General features: G+C 41.1%; 2 protein-coding genes across 2 annotated transcripts in view; one reads left to right on the top strand and one right to left on the bottom strand.

Annotated features, from left to right (window-relative positions):
• Nucleotides 1-17,766, bottom strand: part of UBE2I (ubiquitin conjugating enzyme E2 I) — a 471,577-nt gene that overhangs the window by 342,308 nt on the left and 111,503 nt on the right. The gene's annotated exons all lie outside the window — the stretch shown is intronic.
• The window catches only part of LOC138177456 (tryptase alpha/beta-1-like), a 62,281-nt gene that overhangs the window by 43,182 nt on the left and 1,333 nt on the right, over nucleotides 1-17,766 (top strand). The gene's annotated exons all lie outside the window — the stretch shown is intronic.

Here is a 17,766-nt window from a genome sequence, read left to right as displayed (position 1 = left end):
TATGGAGAACTCATACAGGGCAACCATTCACATAGTGGTCAGAAGAAGCAATACAAGGACCCTCTCAAGAACTTTGGGACTGATTGTGTGACATGGGAGACAATGGCACACGACCACTTAGCATGGCATGCCCACATCAGAGAAGGTGCTGTGCTCTTTGAGCAAAGCAGAAATGAAACAGTTTGAAGGAAACACAGAATATGCAAATTTGGAGAACCCACCCCAAATGTTCACATAGACTATTTGTGCCCAACCTGCGGTAGAGCATTCCAAGCTCGTATCACTTTGATCAGTCACAACAGGACACACTGAAACTTGACTTTGGCATAGTGATGCTATTTTGGTCCTCTTCAAGAACAAAGGACAACAACCAACCAACCAGTTTAGGCTCTTATTAGTCTACACCTGAACTACTGCAATTGTCTTCTAATTGGTTTCTCTGCCTCAAACCTCTCCCTTTTCTAATACAAACTCTTCTTGGCTTCCGAGATGATTTTTCCTAAAGCATAAAACCAACCATGCCCCCTGCTCTTTTCAATGACTATTCATTCTAGTAGCTCCATAGTATGTCCGGGGGCAGGCATAGCATCCTCTGCTTGCCATTTAAAGCTCTTTAAAATGTTCTTGCTTTCTACCTTTCCAGTCTTCTTACACATAACTCCCTTTCATGTTCTCTATGCTTTGCCTGCCTGGCCCACATGCTGTTTCTTGCATAAGACATTAAATCTCCTGTGTCTGGGTCTTTGTACTATCTGTCCTCCAGGGCCTAGAATTCTCTCCCTCCTCACTTCTACCTCTTAGACTCTCTGGCTTCCTTCAGTACTCAGCTCATATGGCATTTTCTGCATTTAGAAAGCCTTCTCTAATACCCCCAGAATACTTTTCCCCCGAAAAGTTATTTTGTATGTATTTATATATGTATTTATATGTTTGATTGACAGAGGGCTCAACACATACATATTTATATATGTATATATATATGTTTGATTGATAGAGGGTACATTATGTATATATATGTATAAACGTGATAGACAGAGGGTATAATATGTTTCTATCTATATATGAGTTTACCGGAGGGTGCAATATGTATACGTGTTTGATTAAAAGCATGCAATATATATATTCATATATTTATATATGTATATTTATGTTTGATTGATGGAGGATGCAAGACTAGGTTATTATCTCAAAAGGTTCCTTTAGCTCCTTATGTATGATGGTCTCTCTATTTTCATCCTCTAGAGGGCGAACAGATTCCATTGCAAAATTCATTCACTGTCCTTTGCTGAGAAGAAACTCCTGAATTTTGAGCAAGTTTTCTGTCCTCCTGGGCCACAAGACTCAGGCAAACTTTTCCTGGACCACTCCTGTGACCTGGACATTCTTTATGTGCTCCAGCGATGCACTGGTCCCAAGAGATAGGAGGGATTCACCCAAGACCAAAGATGTTCTCCAGTAGGCATGACCTTGTATGGGAATTAAGTAGGCAGATAACTTTTATTCACACTTACCCTGGCATGCTATCATAAATACACACCATATTCTTTTCCTTCTTGAATAATACTTGGAAAAGCCACGGTTGTTATCTGGAGTGTATGGGAGCAACAATAATAATTTATACAGTGTTTGCTATATAAATGCAGGTATGCAGGTCTCCTCAGACCCGCATACCTCCCTTTCCTCTGTACCAGGTGCTGTGCTAAGCACCTTGCAAATATAATCTTATTTAATCCTTACTATAAAAAACCATGGGAGACATATGCTATTATTAATCTTCCTTTTACAGTTAAGGAAACTGAGGCAACAGAGGTTAAGTGACTTGCCCAAGGTTATATAGCTAGTAAGTCTCAAAGGCTAGATTGGAACTCATATCTTCCTTATTCCAGGGCAGCTAGGTGTTGGAAGACTTATCGTTACGAGTTCAAATCTGACCTTAGACTCTTACTAGCTGTGTGACCCTGGGGCAAATCACTTAATCCTGTTTGCCTCAGTTTCCTCATCTATAAAATGAGCTGGAGAAGGACATGGCAAACCACTCCAATATCTTTGTCAAGAAAACCCCAAATAGGCTCATGAAGAGTCAGATGTGACTGAAATGACAGACAAATTACAAATGTAATGACTCCAATCCCAGTGCCACCTACCTGCCTATGATGAGGATGAAGATAGAGGGGAATGAGGGAAGTTATAAAACCACAGAATTTGACAACTGAAAGGGACTCTGGCAATCAGCATCTCTATACCACTCTCAAAATAAATCACCGCCATATAACAGCCCCCAAAGTGCTCATTCCAGTTCTTGAAGACCTCCAAGGAGGGTGAACCTACAAACTCTCATGACAATAATTATGAGAAATTTTTATATAATTATACAACAGTTTGCTGAGTTACACACTATGTCCATAGACTCTGAGGTTAAGTGACCAGTAGTAGTAGTTGCTTGATAAACTCCTGAACTTGAGCTATTGTAGTTTCATTCTGTACCTTGCCTATGAGTGGTCCCAGCATTAGAAAGCTAGTTTATTACCTTTGCCTGGAAGAAATATCCCATCATTCTCTCTTAACTTCTTTTAGATCTCCCTTCTCCCATCCTGCAGTGGATGGAGCCTTGCCTGTACCTCTCTTCCCAGGAAAGTGTCCCTCCAGCTCCTTAACACACTCATTCCATCCTCAAGTGAGCCAGGCTATCCCATGCCTATCCCAGGGTATAAAAAATTACACTAGCCTCTTAATACCAATAAATATTTCTATAGAACTTCAAGGTTTACAAAGCACTTTTCCCAAAATAACCTTGTAAGGTCATTATCAGAGGTAGGGTTCACATGCATGGTTTAATAACTTTGGAGACAGTTTCAAATTGCTTCCTAGAATGGTTGGACCATTTCATAGTTCCATCAATAGTACATTCATGTGACTGTCCTCCCACTGCCTCTCCAACAAGAGTTTTAGGTAGCTAGCCTTGGCTTTGGGGTCAGGAATACTTGCTTTCAAATCTAAGGGAATTGAGGGGATTAGAGCAGCAAGTAGGTAATTATGGGAATTGCGTGAACCACATTGACTCCATCTTGTGACTCAATTCTAGGGCTAACTTAGTTCCCTTTCTATTAAATTATGGATCTAGTCCAATTTCTATCTTGTGAGAAAACTTGATTCAATTGTGGGAATTGGGAGAAATCTTTACTGTATGGTTTGAACCTAGCCTTCTGTGGCTGGGAAGCTGGACCACCTCTCTCTGCTGCTTAGAGATCCTTAACTACAGACCAAGGATATGCTGACCAGAAACTCATTCAGATCCAAAGAATGATTCAAAGAGCTTTCTTACAATTGTACATTTCAAGTAACCCATATGTCTTATCTGAAAGTTGGTCCCATACTGATCAATCAGTTATTATTTCCATGTTTCTTTGGTTGTTTATTGACACTCGGAGGAGAGTGTGGAAGCCTCCTTTTCTGATTTCAGGGAATTGCATCTGTTCCTCTCAACTTGGAAAATCCCTGATCTTTCCTCCAATTAAACATCAGATTACCTAATTTTTCATACTGGTCTATTATTTTCTTTTAATTAATTGGTCTTATTTAATTAATTATTTTTTAGTATGAAATCTGTACCCCCTCCCCCATATTTAGGGTCCAGTGCCAAAACTGAGGGGGTCTGCTCCTGGTTGGTTGAGCTATTGGCATTCATTGTTTAATAAATTGATATTCTTGGAAGCTCAAATATTTGTTTTGTTGTGTATTGGTTACCCTGTCATCTTGCTATCCCCTCAACATTGACTATTTCTGTTTTTATCTTTTTATTTTTTTCCAGTTTGCTTGGTGTGGGGGTATAAATTCAACTATTTTAATGTGCATTTCTCTTATAATAAGTGATTTGGGGCAATCTTTCATATACTTGCCCATAATTTGCAATTCTTTTGGTGATGACTTATCCTTTGACCACAGTCTTAGAGAACATGCCCCTAGCCTGTTGCCCATAATATAATTTTGAATTACTTTCCTTGAATGTGCTGGAGCAAGTGAATTTGCCTGTTTTTTTGGTTTGTTTTGCTTTTTGGAGGGCAATTGGGTTTAAGTGACTTGCCCAAGGTCACACAACTAGTTGTGTGTGTGTGTGTGTGTGTGTGTGTGTGTGAAGTGTCTGAGACTAGATTTAAACTCAGGTGCTCCTGACTCCAGGGCTGGTGCTTTATTCACTGCACCACCTAGCCTCCCCTAATTTGCCTGTTCTACAAAGCCAGGCTCACTCTTAACTGATCAGGGAGGTTGCCATTTACATAGCAAATTTGGGTTCCTCCTGCTTGCATTCCTACCTAATTGATGGATTTTTAACTTTTCTTCTGGCTCTCTCTGAGAGAGATAAGGAACTGAAAAAAGTGGTAAGGGCAATGTTTTTGGCACCTCAAAAATCAGGATCATTAAACTTGACACACAGGTTATCATCAAAGTCCACAAAAGGGAATCCTTTTCCTTTTAGTCTGAGGTCACTGTGTAGACCCCTTCTGAACTGACTTTTTCCACTGTCTCATTTCCCCTCCCCCTAGGGCCTTTATATCTGAACTGCTTTCTGGTCATACCTCCCCCATCTCATATTGGATCTCTCCCAGTTTCCTGTCAACTGCAAATCTGATAATTAAGCCATCTACATTTTCATCCAAATCAGTGATAATTTTTAAAAATAGTATGACTGTTGGTATAAGGGAGGGGCTGTCTTTTTGTTGGCCTGGAATCTTTTTGTAACAGCTTGGACATCACTCCCTCCTCCTGACTTTCTTTCAGTGGGCTCTCTAGATATTAAAGGGGAGGAAATGGGAAGGTTGGAGGTTCCCTTCTCTACTTAGCCAGTCATCAACCTGCAGATCCTTCAATCCAGTACCAGGTCATGGTTTATAGAAGAACCCTGAGAGTTTATCTAGTTCCACTCCCTTATTTTACAGAGGTAAGAATACAATCCTGGAGAGATTAAATGTTTTGCCACAGGGCACACAGGTTAGCAGAGTTGAGCTTGGGTCCAAGTTTTCTGATTCCATATTTAGTACTATAACTGGTATCCATTCTGCATCCATTACTTTCTTCCTTTGCCTCTCCCACTCCCCTTATTATTTGCACCAAGGTCCTAGGACCATTGTAGTTTGGGAACAGAAAGAAGAATAACATAGAGTTTGTGGTGAAATCCGTTTCTTCTCCCTTCACTATTGGGATTGTGTAAATTAGGTGATCCAAACAAGATGAGTTGACAATGTTGTTGTAGCAGTCTTTCTTGGACAAAATGCAACTCCTGGGGCCACTTAGATCCTCTTGCCAGGCAGTCGGTCCAAATGTTCATGAAAGTCCTACCTACATTCTTTGGCCCCTGCCTGCCACTATCTTCCCTGTTATTTCTCTCCAACTCTCCTTCCCTGTCCCTTTCTAGAGAGATTCTAAAAATTCTGTACCTGAAAATTCTGCTTTTTAGTACTGATCCAGTACTCATGATTAGAAGAAATACAACTCCCTGGGCTTTAATGACTCAGGGCCTCTTTCCAGGCAGTCAGTCCAAACCTTGCAGAGAGTCAGTTAATGCTTAAAGAAACCTATAGGAGGTGGAATCCTGGATTGGAAATCAAGCTTTTCTTTCCTTCCCTCTTTTTGATCTTTGAGATACAAACTCTTCCTGCATCACCATTCAGGGAAACAGGTGATTTGGCAGCTACAGGTGTGGGCTCCTACTGTTACTACAGCTTGACCTGGAATCACAGGGCTTTTCCTCTGACCTAAGTTTCCTTATGCAGTCTGTAACTGTGTGTTCAAAGTTGAGCTGCCTCATCATTCCCAGACTCTTCTGGGAATCAGAGGGTTAATGTGTCTCCTCAGACCTGCATACCTCCCTCTCCCCTGGAACTCAGCCTCTGTCTGAGGCTATAAAAGAGCCACATACAACAGTCTTACCGGCAGACATGATGGCTTAAATTTTCTTCTCAGTCCCAGGGATTGTCCTGTTTCTTGAGCATATAATTGGGCATTCCTCTCTTAAAGGACTTTCTCTATTGGACCAGGGACTGTCACTTTTACCATGAGGTAAACAGGGTGACAGATGACCCAACAGACAGAAAAACAGGCAGATAGGTGGGGAAGGGAATAAAGTAAAAGGCATTTTAAAGCACCTATTATGTGCTATGCACTGTGCTAAGTACTTTGCAGATAATATCTCATTTGATCCTCACAACAGCCCTAGGAGGCAGGGGCTATTATCATCCTCATTTTACAATGGAGGAAACCAAGGCAGATGGAGGTTACGACTTGATTAGAGTCACATGGCTAGTAAATGTCTGGGGATGAATTTGAATTCAGTTCTTTCTGACTTCTGGCTCATCACTTTGTCCACTGTGCCACCTAGCTAAAGAGACAGGTAGACAGACAGACAGACAGTGAGAGAGGGGCAGATAGGCTGAAAGATTGACAGACAGACTGGTAGCAAGCTTGGAAGACAGACATTTGTCAGTAGACAGGTAGAAAGATGCTCAGAGAGAGCAGCAGGAAGAAAGACAGGATAAAAGGCACAAAGATGCAAATCCATGCAGGCAGAAAGACAAGCTTTTAGGCAGGGAGTACATTAGGCAGAGAAGAGGACAAGCATTTTTATGCACCTACTGTGTGCTGAGCACTTTGAGAGAGTATCTCATTTGATCTTCACAACAAACCTGGGAGTGAGGTGCTATTATCATACTCATTTTACAATAAAGGAAACTAAGGCAATAAGTGACTTGCCTAGATAGTAAGACAGATGGAAAGCATGGCAAACAGGTGGACAGAGAGATGCAGTGGGCAGATTGTTAGGGACATCCAGGAAGACACTTGCAAGCTGACTGATAGGTAGGCAGTCAGGCAGATGGATCACTAGGCAGGAAAACAGCTGGGCAAATTAAAAGCCAGGTAGATAGGGTGATATCTCAACAGATAAGCAGGCATACAAATAGGCAGACAGGTAAATTGGGAGGCAGGCAGAGAAAGTGAAAGGCACATAACAGTCAGACAGGGGATGAGCACTCTGGCTACTCAGAGATTTTTTTTTGCTGTTTTTTTTTGAGGGGTTGGGAAGGTAGGGCAATGGGGTTAAGTGACTTACCCAAGGCCACATGGCTAATTATTTGTGTTAAGTGTCTGAGACCAGATTTGAACTCAGGTCCTCCTGACTCCAGGGCCAGTGGTCTATTCATTGTGCCACCTAGCTGCCCTGTGCTACTCATAGATAGATGGGCAGGCAGGAAGGCAGCAGGATGGGGTGAGAGACACAGACAGACAGACAAACTGTGGGAGGCAGGCAGGCATTAGTGAGACAGGCTGACAGGAAGAGAGGATGGCAGACTGACAGATACTTAGACAGGAAGGTAAATAGGTATACAAGCTAGAGGGCTGTGAAGGATGCAGTGGGCAGCCAAACATACAGATAAAGGGTGATAGGCAGTGATTCAGGCATGGAAGCAGGTAGAGCACCAGACAGATAGGCAGACAGGCAAATGGACAAGCAGGCAGGCAGAGGCCAATGCATATAGAGAAGCAGAGAGAAGCAAGAGGCAGGCACACAGGTAGAAAGTCAAATGGGAAATCAGGCATATGTATATATATGTATATATATAATATAAATAAATGTGATATAAGTAAATATATGATATAAATAAATGTGTGTGTGTGTGTGTATGTGTGTGTGTACAGACTGCATTGAGGCAGCCTGGTCTTTTGGCAATACACCTGGCAGATAGGAAGATATGCTAAAATATGGGATAAGGTAGAAAGGCAGGCAGATAGGTAAGTACACACTCAAAAGAGGCAGATGGTAGAAAGAATTAAAAAAGACAGATAAGCAGTCACATAGGCAGTTTTATGTTCAGTTAATTGGATAATTGAAGGTACCCCCTAGGGCAAAACCTGATTTAGGAAAAGTGGAGAATTAAGATGTCCCCAGTTCATGATGTCCCGTTAGTGAGATTGAGTGTGTTTGTGTTATTGTCATGTTCATGGAGACCTTCCCATTCTAAGGATGTTAATGAGAGCCCTGTCTCATGTATCAATGTCAGAATAGCATATTTCTGAGCCCCCAATAATCCCTACAAGGGGGTGTGATAGTAATGGCAATTAAAGATTCCCCTGTATTGGCTTGGTTTTCAAATTGATTGTGTTAAAACCCAGAGTTTGTTAATCCCACCTGTGGGATGGGCTTGTTGATATGAAAAGAAAGTCCTGAACTGGGAGGAGCTGGTGACGTAGATTTGGAGAGATACTAGAGAGAGGCGGAAGATCTTTTTGGAAGCAGCACCTTGTGGAGAGAGAGAGAGACTAAGAGAATTGCTGGTGGCCGCTTTGAATTGCCCTGGACTTTTGAGACCTGCCCCCCGAGCTGCCAAGGACTGAGGAGACATGGCTGTTTTGCTGGTACTTTGTCTGTCTGTTTTGATGTTGTTTTGCCAGATTTGTCCACTGGTGAAAGACAGTCCTTTTGTTGAAGAAGTCCTGGAACCTGGCTGTTCGCTAAGAAGCCCTGAGACTGTCCTGCAGACAGAGAGTGAATACTGTCCACTGGTGAGGGACAGTGCTGTTGTTGCAGGGGTCTGGAGACTGTCCTGAAGACAGAATGAATACTGTCCACTGGTGAAGGACAGTGCTGTTGTTGCAGGGGTCTGGGAGCCTTTCTGTTGTTTCAGAAGCCCTGAAGAAGGATTTTCTTGTTGTATGTTTACAGAAATCCTGGGAGAGGGCTTTGCTAATGTGTTCAGGGGTTCTAGGACTGTTCTACAGACAGAGGATAAATTCATGAAGGGACTGGCAATGTATCTTATGGCCTTGCTAAGCCTTGTCTCCCCAGGGACTAAGATTGCTGAGAACTTGCCTCGTGTCAAGATGAAGAAAAGACCTCCATTTGGGTATTAAGCGCTGTGTTTAAACTTGATGTAACTCTGGGGTAGATTCAATTGTGATCCAGGGGTGGGGAACTTTTGACTTTATTGTGCTCTGTGATTGACAAATGAAGGTACTTCACCTATGTTTGGAAACTAATCTCCATTTGAGAAGAGGGGTTTTGTGGTGGACTTAATTAAGGTATAGCCTAGGGGTGGAGTAGTATTTAGAACAGGGACTTTGTAATTGATTGAATGATTGGAAGATCCTGGGGTGGGGTAGTACTTGGAGATTATTTAATCACACTTAGTAAATGCTGTATTTTGAATGATGTCATGTTTTAATCTTCTCTGTTCTTGGTTGGTCACTGAATAAAATGGAGAGCACTTATGCTGGTATTCTGAACCTTGGGAAGTTGCCTTTCTTTTGGCATTACATTACAGGGGGAAAAAAGAACTTGGGGATGGTGAAGTGGTGGTGGTGGTACTGTGCATTGCCAGAATATCAGAATGTGAATGGGTCATACACTATCACAGGCAGACAGGTGATGAGAAGATGGACAGGTAGGCAAGAAGGTAGACAAACGACCAGTTGGGAGTCTGTTGCCCATCCTTGGGGATTTTATTTATTTATTTATTTATTTATTTTTAAAGCAATCGGGGTTAAGTAACTTGCTCAAGGTTACATGGCCAGTTATTTCTGGGTGTGGTGCTGAGTATCTGAGCCCGGATTTGATCCAGGTCATCCCGGACACTGGAGCCGGTGCTCTTACTCGCTGAGCCACCTGGCCGCCCCTAAGCAATTGGGGTTAAGTAACTTGCTCAGGGTTACACGGTCAGGAGTTTCTGGGTGGTGCTAAGTGTCTGAGCCCGGGATTCGATCTCCAGGTCTTCTCAACACTGGAGCAGGTGCTCTTACTCGCTGGGCTACCTGGCCGCTCCATCCTTGGGGATTTTAGATGTGAACAGGGAACTATGCTTTCTCCAAAAGAACAAATCTTTTTTTTTTTTGCTTTTTGGAGGGCAAATGGGGTTAAGTGACTTGCCCAAAGTCACACAGCTAGTAATTATGTTAAGTATCTGAGGTTGGATTTGAACTCAGGTCCTCCTGACTCCAGGGCCGGTGCTCTATTCGCTGTGCCACCTAGCCACCCCCAAAAGAACAAATCTTAAATTGTACAGATTCTAGTGCTGTGTAATTCCCTTGTGGATGGGAAGTGGGCATCTTGGTATCTTCCTATTGCTGGACACCTCACCCCTGAGAAGTGCTGGTTTTTCTTTTTTTCTCTTTGGAGGGCAATTGGGGATAAGTAACTTGTCCAAGGTCACATGGCTAGTTTTTTTTTTTTTTTTGTGTGTGTGTTAAGTGTCTGAGGCTGGATCTGAACTCAGGTCCTCCTGGCTCCAGGGCCGGTGCTCTACTCACTGCACCACCTAGCTGCCCAGAAGTGATGTTTCCTGTTTGTAAAGTTTTCTCTGAAGAACCATCTCCCCCTCCCTCTCCCCACTCTGGGAAACTTCGAAGCATCAGTGGGTCCAGAGAGAGTTGAATGGAGGTTACCTATCCTCAAAGAGCGTACTCAGGAGAGTCATAACATGAGGGAGATTTGTATTTTGTAAAATTTGAGGATGACCAGTTTCCTCATCTGTAAAATGAGCATAGTATTATGTGCACTACCTCCCTCACAGAGCTACTGGGAGAGTCAGAAGAGATCATGTATGGAAAGTGCTTTGTAAATTGTAAGGATTATGCAATTATCAGCCATGATATCTTCTTCAAAGATTTCATGTGTCCTCTTTGATGAGGATACTCTCTCCAAAGGAGCACTTCAGAGCCCATCACTCATCCTCTGCAGTTTGTTTTCATGTTCCCATGTAAACCTTCAACTGAGGATGTAACCTGTGCTCTGGGGCCCTTCCTCTAGTTTATGGAACAATTTAGTCTTGGCACTCTTGCTGTCCATCTGTTCTTGTTTTCTTGTTCTTATTGTATGATCAACCCATACCCTTTCCCAAATAGGTTTCCTGGATGGTATGGCTTGGGTTACTTCCCCCAAACAATACTTTATTGATAATATGCTGCAGTCTTTACCGAGGGCTGACTAGATGCTTCTTCATTGCCTTTTGGGTCCCCAATTCTGATTGTTTGGGTGTTGCTAGTCTAGGTTTTGCAGTCATGTAGCATCACCAGAAGACTCACAGTATGAAAAAGATGGATTTTTGTGTTTTCAAATAGCTTGGGATCTTGAAAATTCTGTGTACCTTCTGAAATTCAATCCAGCCCTCTATGTTCTTTCTGTTCACTTCTGGGCTCAGTTGAGTATTTAGCTTGGAATGGAAGCTTGGAATTGATGGTTCCCTCAATAAGACTAGAGAAGTTGGAATGAAGGGTAGGTTTAAGGAAGAAAGACAAAAAGTTCAATTTTGGACATGTTGAATTTGAGATGTCTATAGGACATTCAGGTAGAGATGTGAGCCTGGAGCATGGAAGAGATAGTTGGTTGATTATGTGTACTTGTGAGTAATCTGCCTAGAGATGATCATTAAACCCATAGGAACTGAGAAGATCATTAAGAAAAAAAGCAAAGAGGTTTCAGGACAGAGAATTTAACTCATCTCTAGAGGATGGGCATGAATGGAGGTAGTTCAGTGGACAGAGTGAAGGACCTTGTAATCAGAAGCTTGAATCCCACCTCAGATAACTTCCTTGAGGTATAATGCTGGGTAAATAGTAAGCTCTGTCAGCTTCATGTTTTCCCATCTGGAAAATGAGGATAACTATAGAACCTACTTTACATTGTTGTGAGATTAAAATGAGAAAAGATGTGAAATGCCTTGCAAGCTTTAAAGCACTATGGGAATGTCACCTATGAATATCATTCAACAAAAGAAACTGAGAAACTGTGGTCAGAAGGAGAAGGAGAAACTGGAGACGTCAGTGTTATGAAAACCCAAGGAAGAGGGAGTAACCAAAGGGAGAAGCTGGTCAGCAGGGTCTAAAGCTGCAGTGATAAAGAGGGATTTCAATTCAACAAAGGTGACTAGATTTAATCATGACAACACTGGTAACCTTGGAGAGAGCAGTTTCTGTCGAATGGCATGGTCAGAAGTCAAATTATAAGGGACTGATAAAAGTGGAAGTGCAGAGACAATGAGGGCAAAACTTTTTTTCCTTCCTTTTTCCTTTTGACCACCCCCTCCCTTAATGTTCCCTTTTCAGCCCCCCTCCCTTTTCCTCCCCTTTCCCCTTACTTCTTCCCTACCTACAAACCACTCCCACCCCCTTTCAAAATCCCTTTTCCCTCCTACTGCCTGTAGGATATTTTTATACTTAATGCAGTATGTTATTTCTTCTTCACACCAAGAGTGACAGGAACAAATCTCATGCGAAGTTCCTCTTCCTCCCCTCTTTCCCTCTAAAATGATACTTTTTGCATTTCTCCTCCATAGAGTCCTATGCTTAACTGGTTGTTATTCCCTCCTTGTACCAGAACCATTGATGGGAAAGCTCATATGCTTCCCAACTCCCTCCCTTTTTTTCCCTCTGATATACAGTTTTTATGCCTTTATGTGTGGCATAATTTACCCTTTTCCACTTCATCCATTCCCTTTCTTCCATTGCAGTCCCTTTGTAGCCCTTAATAAGATTTTTTTTAAATCGTCATTTTATGTATTTTATACTCATACCTTCTACTTGTCTATAACCAGTTTGCTCTTATCAAATAGCAGGGTGTGTGTGTTCTCCTTGTTTACCTTTCTAAGTCACTGTTGCATCTCATAATTGGAGGTTGAATTTTCCATTGAGTTCTGGCTTTTTTATCAAGAAGGTCTGGAACTCTGTTATATCATTGAATGACCATCTCTTTGCCTGGAAGAATATGCTCAGTCTCACTGGGTATGTGATCCTTGGTTGTAACCCGAGCTCTTTTGCCTTCTGGAAAATTGTATTCCACTGCTTCCGATCTTTCAGTGTAGAGGCTGCCAAATCCTGTGCAATCCTCACTGTGGATCCTCGATATTTGAATTGTTCCTTTCTGGCCGCTTGAAGTATTTTCTGTTTTATCTGGTAGTTCTGGAGTTTGGCCACAACATTTCGAGGACTTTTCAGTTTGGGATCTCTTTCAGCAGGTGTCCAGTGGATTCTCTGGATTTCTATTTTACCCTCAGGTTCTGGTATCTCAGGGCAGTTTTCCTTAATGAGCTCTTGGAGAATGTTGTCCAGGCTCATTTTTTGATCATAATTTTCTGGTAGGCCTATGATTCTCAGATTATCTCTCCTGGATCTGTTTTCCAGGTCGGTTATTTTTTCTTTGAGGTATTTTACCTCTTTTTCTAATTTTTCATTCTTGTTGTTTTGCTTGACTAATTCTTGGTTCCTCATAGAGTTATTTGTTTCCATTTGGTTAATTCTAGTTTTTAGCAAATCATTTTCCTTGGTTAATTTTTGGAGTTCCTTTTCCATATTATACACTTTTCTTTTTAGAGAGTTGTTTTCCTCATTATACTGTTTTTCTAATTCTGCTATTTTGCTTTTGAGAGAGTTATTCATTTTGTCTTCTATCTCTCTCATTTTGTTTTCAAAGTTCCTTTTGATCTCATCTAGGAGAGCCTTCTGTGCTTGGGACCCATTCCCTGTTGAAGTTTCAGCTTTGGGTGTGGAGTCCACATTGTTTCCCTCTGAGGTTGGTTCCTCCCTCTGAGGATAGTAAGACTCCAGAGTCTTTGTCTTTGTAGTCTGCTTTCTACCCATTTTGAGGCAGGGTCCTAGCCACGCCCTTCCTCTAGGATCCCAAGCCTTTACTGTAGAGGGTTTTGCCCTGGGGCAAGAGTTACTATGTTTTCAGGGTCAGAGGGAGGGTTTGGAGCAAGTGAGGTTCACTCTGTCATCCTAGTCTTTGAAAGGGGCTTTTAAAAAAAATTTCTGGGCTATGAAGTGGTAGCCCTAGGAGTGTTTGCTGTCCAGGACAGGGGCCCCTGTATTTGCTTCTTACCTTGCTCTTTCCAGTCCCAGCCCTTTGGTGATAGGCCTGGTAGTGGACCTTGTGGTTGGTGGGAAGACTTGCCCTCTGAGTTGATCAGGCCTCTTCCAGGCCTGCCTCTGCCGGCCGTGCCTTCCCAGCCTGCCTCTGCATCTCTTTCTTTCCTTTTTCTGTGAGTGAAACTATGGAAGGAAAAATGGTATAGGATGATAATTTGAGTGGATGGTAAGGTCAAGTGAAGGATTTGTAAGACTGACAGAGACTTGGAGATGTTCATAGGCAGCAAAGAAGGAGAGATTGGAGTATTCGTTTATCAAGGGTGCCCTTGGTTTTGTATGAATGGGAGAGTAGGCATGTATTGCTAGAAGGGAATATTTTCTTATGTCCATTTGGAGGGGGTCATGGAAAGAGAAAGGTGGCTAGGTTGCTCAGTGGATAGAACTATGGGTCTGGAGTCAAGAAGCTCTAAATTAAAATCTGGCCTCAGAAACTTATTAGCTGCATGACATTTAACCTGTTTGCCTTAATCTATTAGGGAAGGAAATGGCAAACCACTCTAGCATCTTTGCTGAGAAAACTCCATATGGGGTCATGAAAAGTAGAGCACAACTGAACAACAGAAAAAGAAAGAGAAAAGGGGAGAATAAGAGCAGAATTAGAGGAAATCAGCCTTTGCAATTTTTATAATAGCTGAGCAAAGGAGGAGAGATTGGGGAAAGAAAAGAGGGTTTTGAGGTTTAAATTGTGGAAAAGAGGAAGCTACTAAGTATCTTCTTAGTAAAGTAAGTGTATCTTCTACTGATAGACTCATAGAGAGAAAAAAAAGTAAAGTAAAAGTAAGAGTTAAAAAAGGTAAAGTGTCTTCTTAGTAAAGTAAGTGTATCCTGTACAGATAGGCTCATAGAAAGAAAAACAATTTTGAATTGCTCCTCTGGGGAACTTCTTTCTCTCTCCCTGGGCTGACAGGTACACCCTGACCTAATCTCACATTAGCAAACTCAGGAATTTTTTCTAGGAGTGGGGAGGTGGGAGAGGGATGGCTATCACTATGGCCATGTGGCTCCAACTAAAACTTCCCCTCAAGATTCTAATGGTAACCCTGGTGTGAGGTGGAGGAGATATGGTCCTACTACACTAAGTTATTTAATCTCCTGAGCTCCCACCAGGGTTTTTTCCATTTATACAAATTCAGTTATTACCATATGACATTATTTATTTATATTAAATAATTACTAAATGATAAGTCAAAGACAAGAATAACCATAATATTTGCTATTAGAAGGCAAAGAAGAAATAATCATAACATTTACCCAGTAGAAGACAAAAGAAGAAATAGACAAAATATGGCAGCTCATTTGGGCAGGTAGGTGGCACACTGGATACAGACCTGGACCTAGAATGAGGAAGATCTGAGTTCAAGCCCTGCCTCAGACACTTAGTACCTATGTGATCCCAGGCAAGTAATTTAATCCTGTTTGCCTCAGTTTCCTCATCTGTAAAATGAGCTGGAGAAGGAAATGGCAAACCACTCTAGTATCTTTGCCAAGAAAACCCCAAATGGTGTCACAAAGAATTGGACATGCCTGAAATGACTCAACAACAGCTCACTCATAAATTTGGGTAACACTCTCCCATCAATTCACTCAGTGCCTGTGGGGCACACATTTATAGAACCACAGCAAAGCACATGAATAGGGAAACTCATGTGCCTAGGGCAACTCATGACTCTGGATGGCTAGGGTTCTTTAGAGCCCAATTTGTATCATATGTTATGACTGGGCTAAGCCATTTCTCTGATATCTGGACTTTTCTGGTTCTGGTAGGTCTCTTCCTGGCCAAAGTTGCTACTCCCTTACTCTTGGGCTGATGAAGTAGGAACAAACTTTTTTCTTTTTCTTTCTAAAAAATTTATCTGTTTATTTATTTATTTTTAGCACAAGTCACTTTTGGCTATGTGAATATCACCTATGAGTGTTATTCAACATATGACAAGCATTTTGTTAAGTCAGAGAATGGACAAGTTCCTCAGATCTTCTCTGGGCTCTGAGGAGCTCCTTCTCAAACTGTAATTAGTGATAGGGACAAGAGATCTTTCCCCAGTCAGATTTTTGAATAGTTGGGGATTCTGCTTTGTTCAGTTAGCTCTTGTATATTTTTTCCACCTGGTTCTGTTCACTTCATTGTGTATTAATTCATATAAGTCTTCAATAATCTTCAAATTTGTCCCTTTCCTCATTTCTTATGGTACAATAATATTCTTTTACATCTACACACCTTTACATTCACATACATAATTTATTTAGCATCTTCTTAATTAATGAGTACACACTTTGATTCAGTTAGGGATTTCAAGCATTAAAAAAAACATGACACTAAATATTTTCTTTTGAGAATTACCTGTTCATGTTATGTGATCATTTACTTGTTGGGCTATGGTTTCTGCTATTCTTCAGAAAATTATTTTTACTATTACTGCTTATGGTTTAAATAATTAATTCATTTTTTAGAAAAGAAACTAACTTTATTTATCAATTCAATGGGGATTTTTAAAACTTTAAGTTTTTGTTAATCTCTTCTTTGATTTTCAGAATTTTTACTTTTGTGCTTATTGTTTTATTTTCTTCTTTAAATTTAAATGTATTTATTTACTTTTAGTTTACAACATTCAGTTCCACAATCTCTTGAGTTTCAAATTCTCCCCCTCTGCCCTCCCATGGCAGCATGTAGTCAAATATAGGTTCTACAAATACCATCATGTTGAACATTAGTCATGTTGTAAAGAAGGATTATAACCCATGGGGTGTTTTATTTTCTTTTGTGACTTTTCTAATGTTTTGAGTTGTTTGCCCAATTCACTGACACATTCTATCTCCTATTTGTTTATGTTAGTGTCCAGAGATATAAAATTTCCCTCAATGACTACTCTAACTACCTCCAAAATGTTTTGCCATGTTATAATGCCATTTTAATTATCTTTGATGAATTTATCTGTTCTTTCTATGACCTGTTCTTTGAGCCACCCAATCTTTAGAATTACATTAGTCACCATTTAAGTTAAATATGAGACCCTTTCTTCAAGGGCATTTAGTTGGTTACAATTTTTATTGTGTTGTGGTCAGTAAAGGATGTATTTAATATTTCTGTTTTTTGGGCACTTTTTAATGAACATTCTATTGTACCATATTGCCTATGTGGATAGAACAGTCATTTAACTTGACTTGGTCAAGGTCTTTGGGCTTTAGTTTTTGATTCCTAATTGTAATTGGACTAGAAAGTCTCTGAGGTACATTTCAACTCTAAGATCTTTGATCTTATGATCTTATTCATCCATTCATTCAATGTGAATTAAATATTGGGTAGGAGAAGGGCACTGAACTGGATACTGAGGGTTTCAACATTTAGATTCATAGAATTTAAAGTCTAGGAGGAGGAAAAGGCAGAAACACAGAATATTATTATTAAATTAATAATATACAAAGTTACATGATGAATGATTTTTAAAGTGTCAAAGGAAAGTGTTATGCTTCAGAGGGGGAAAATACATGATTCCCTAACCCTGCTTGAGGTTAGAGTTCTCACAGGTCTCTGACTTCCAGGCCACCTGGAAATGGGGAGAAGGTAAGATGATTAAGAAGTAAGATGGAGATGGAGGAGGACAGGATGGGAGGACATATCTGGCAGGTCATAGATCAGACTTCTCAGCACACTTCCAGCTTTATTTCCTCCACCTCCTTCACCACCCCCCCTCCTCTTTTGAGAAGAGGGCTGGGTTTGCCCCATCTTCCCTCCCTCCTCTACTTCCTGTCCTGGGAGGATAAGTAGAGGGCTAACTAATGAGGAGGACACAACACTGGAACTCGGACATGGTAAGAATCCTAATCCCCTACAATAAACTGATATCTAAAGCTGCATCTCTCAGC

The sequence above is a fragment of the Petaurus breviceps genome, unplaced genomic scaffold (genome assembly GCF_028583685.1).
Source record: "Petaurus breviceps papuanus isolate PSGF00001 unplaced genomic scaffold, PetGlider_PUasm1.0 138, whole genome shotgun sequence".
NCBI classification, from domain to species: domain Eukaryota; kingdom Metazoa; phylum Chordata; class Mammalia; order Diprotodontia; family Petauridae; genus Petaurus; species Petaurus breviceps.
This window is presented reverse-complemented; position numbering and strand designations above follow the sequence as displayed.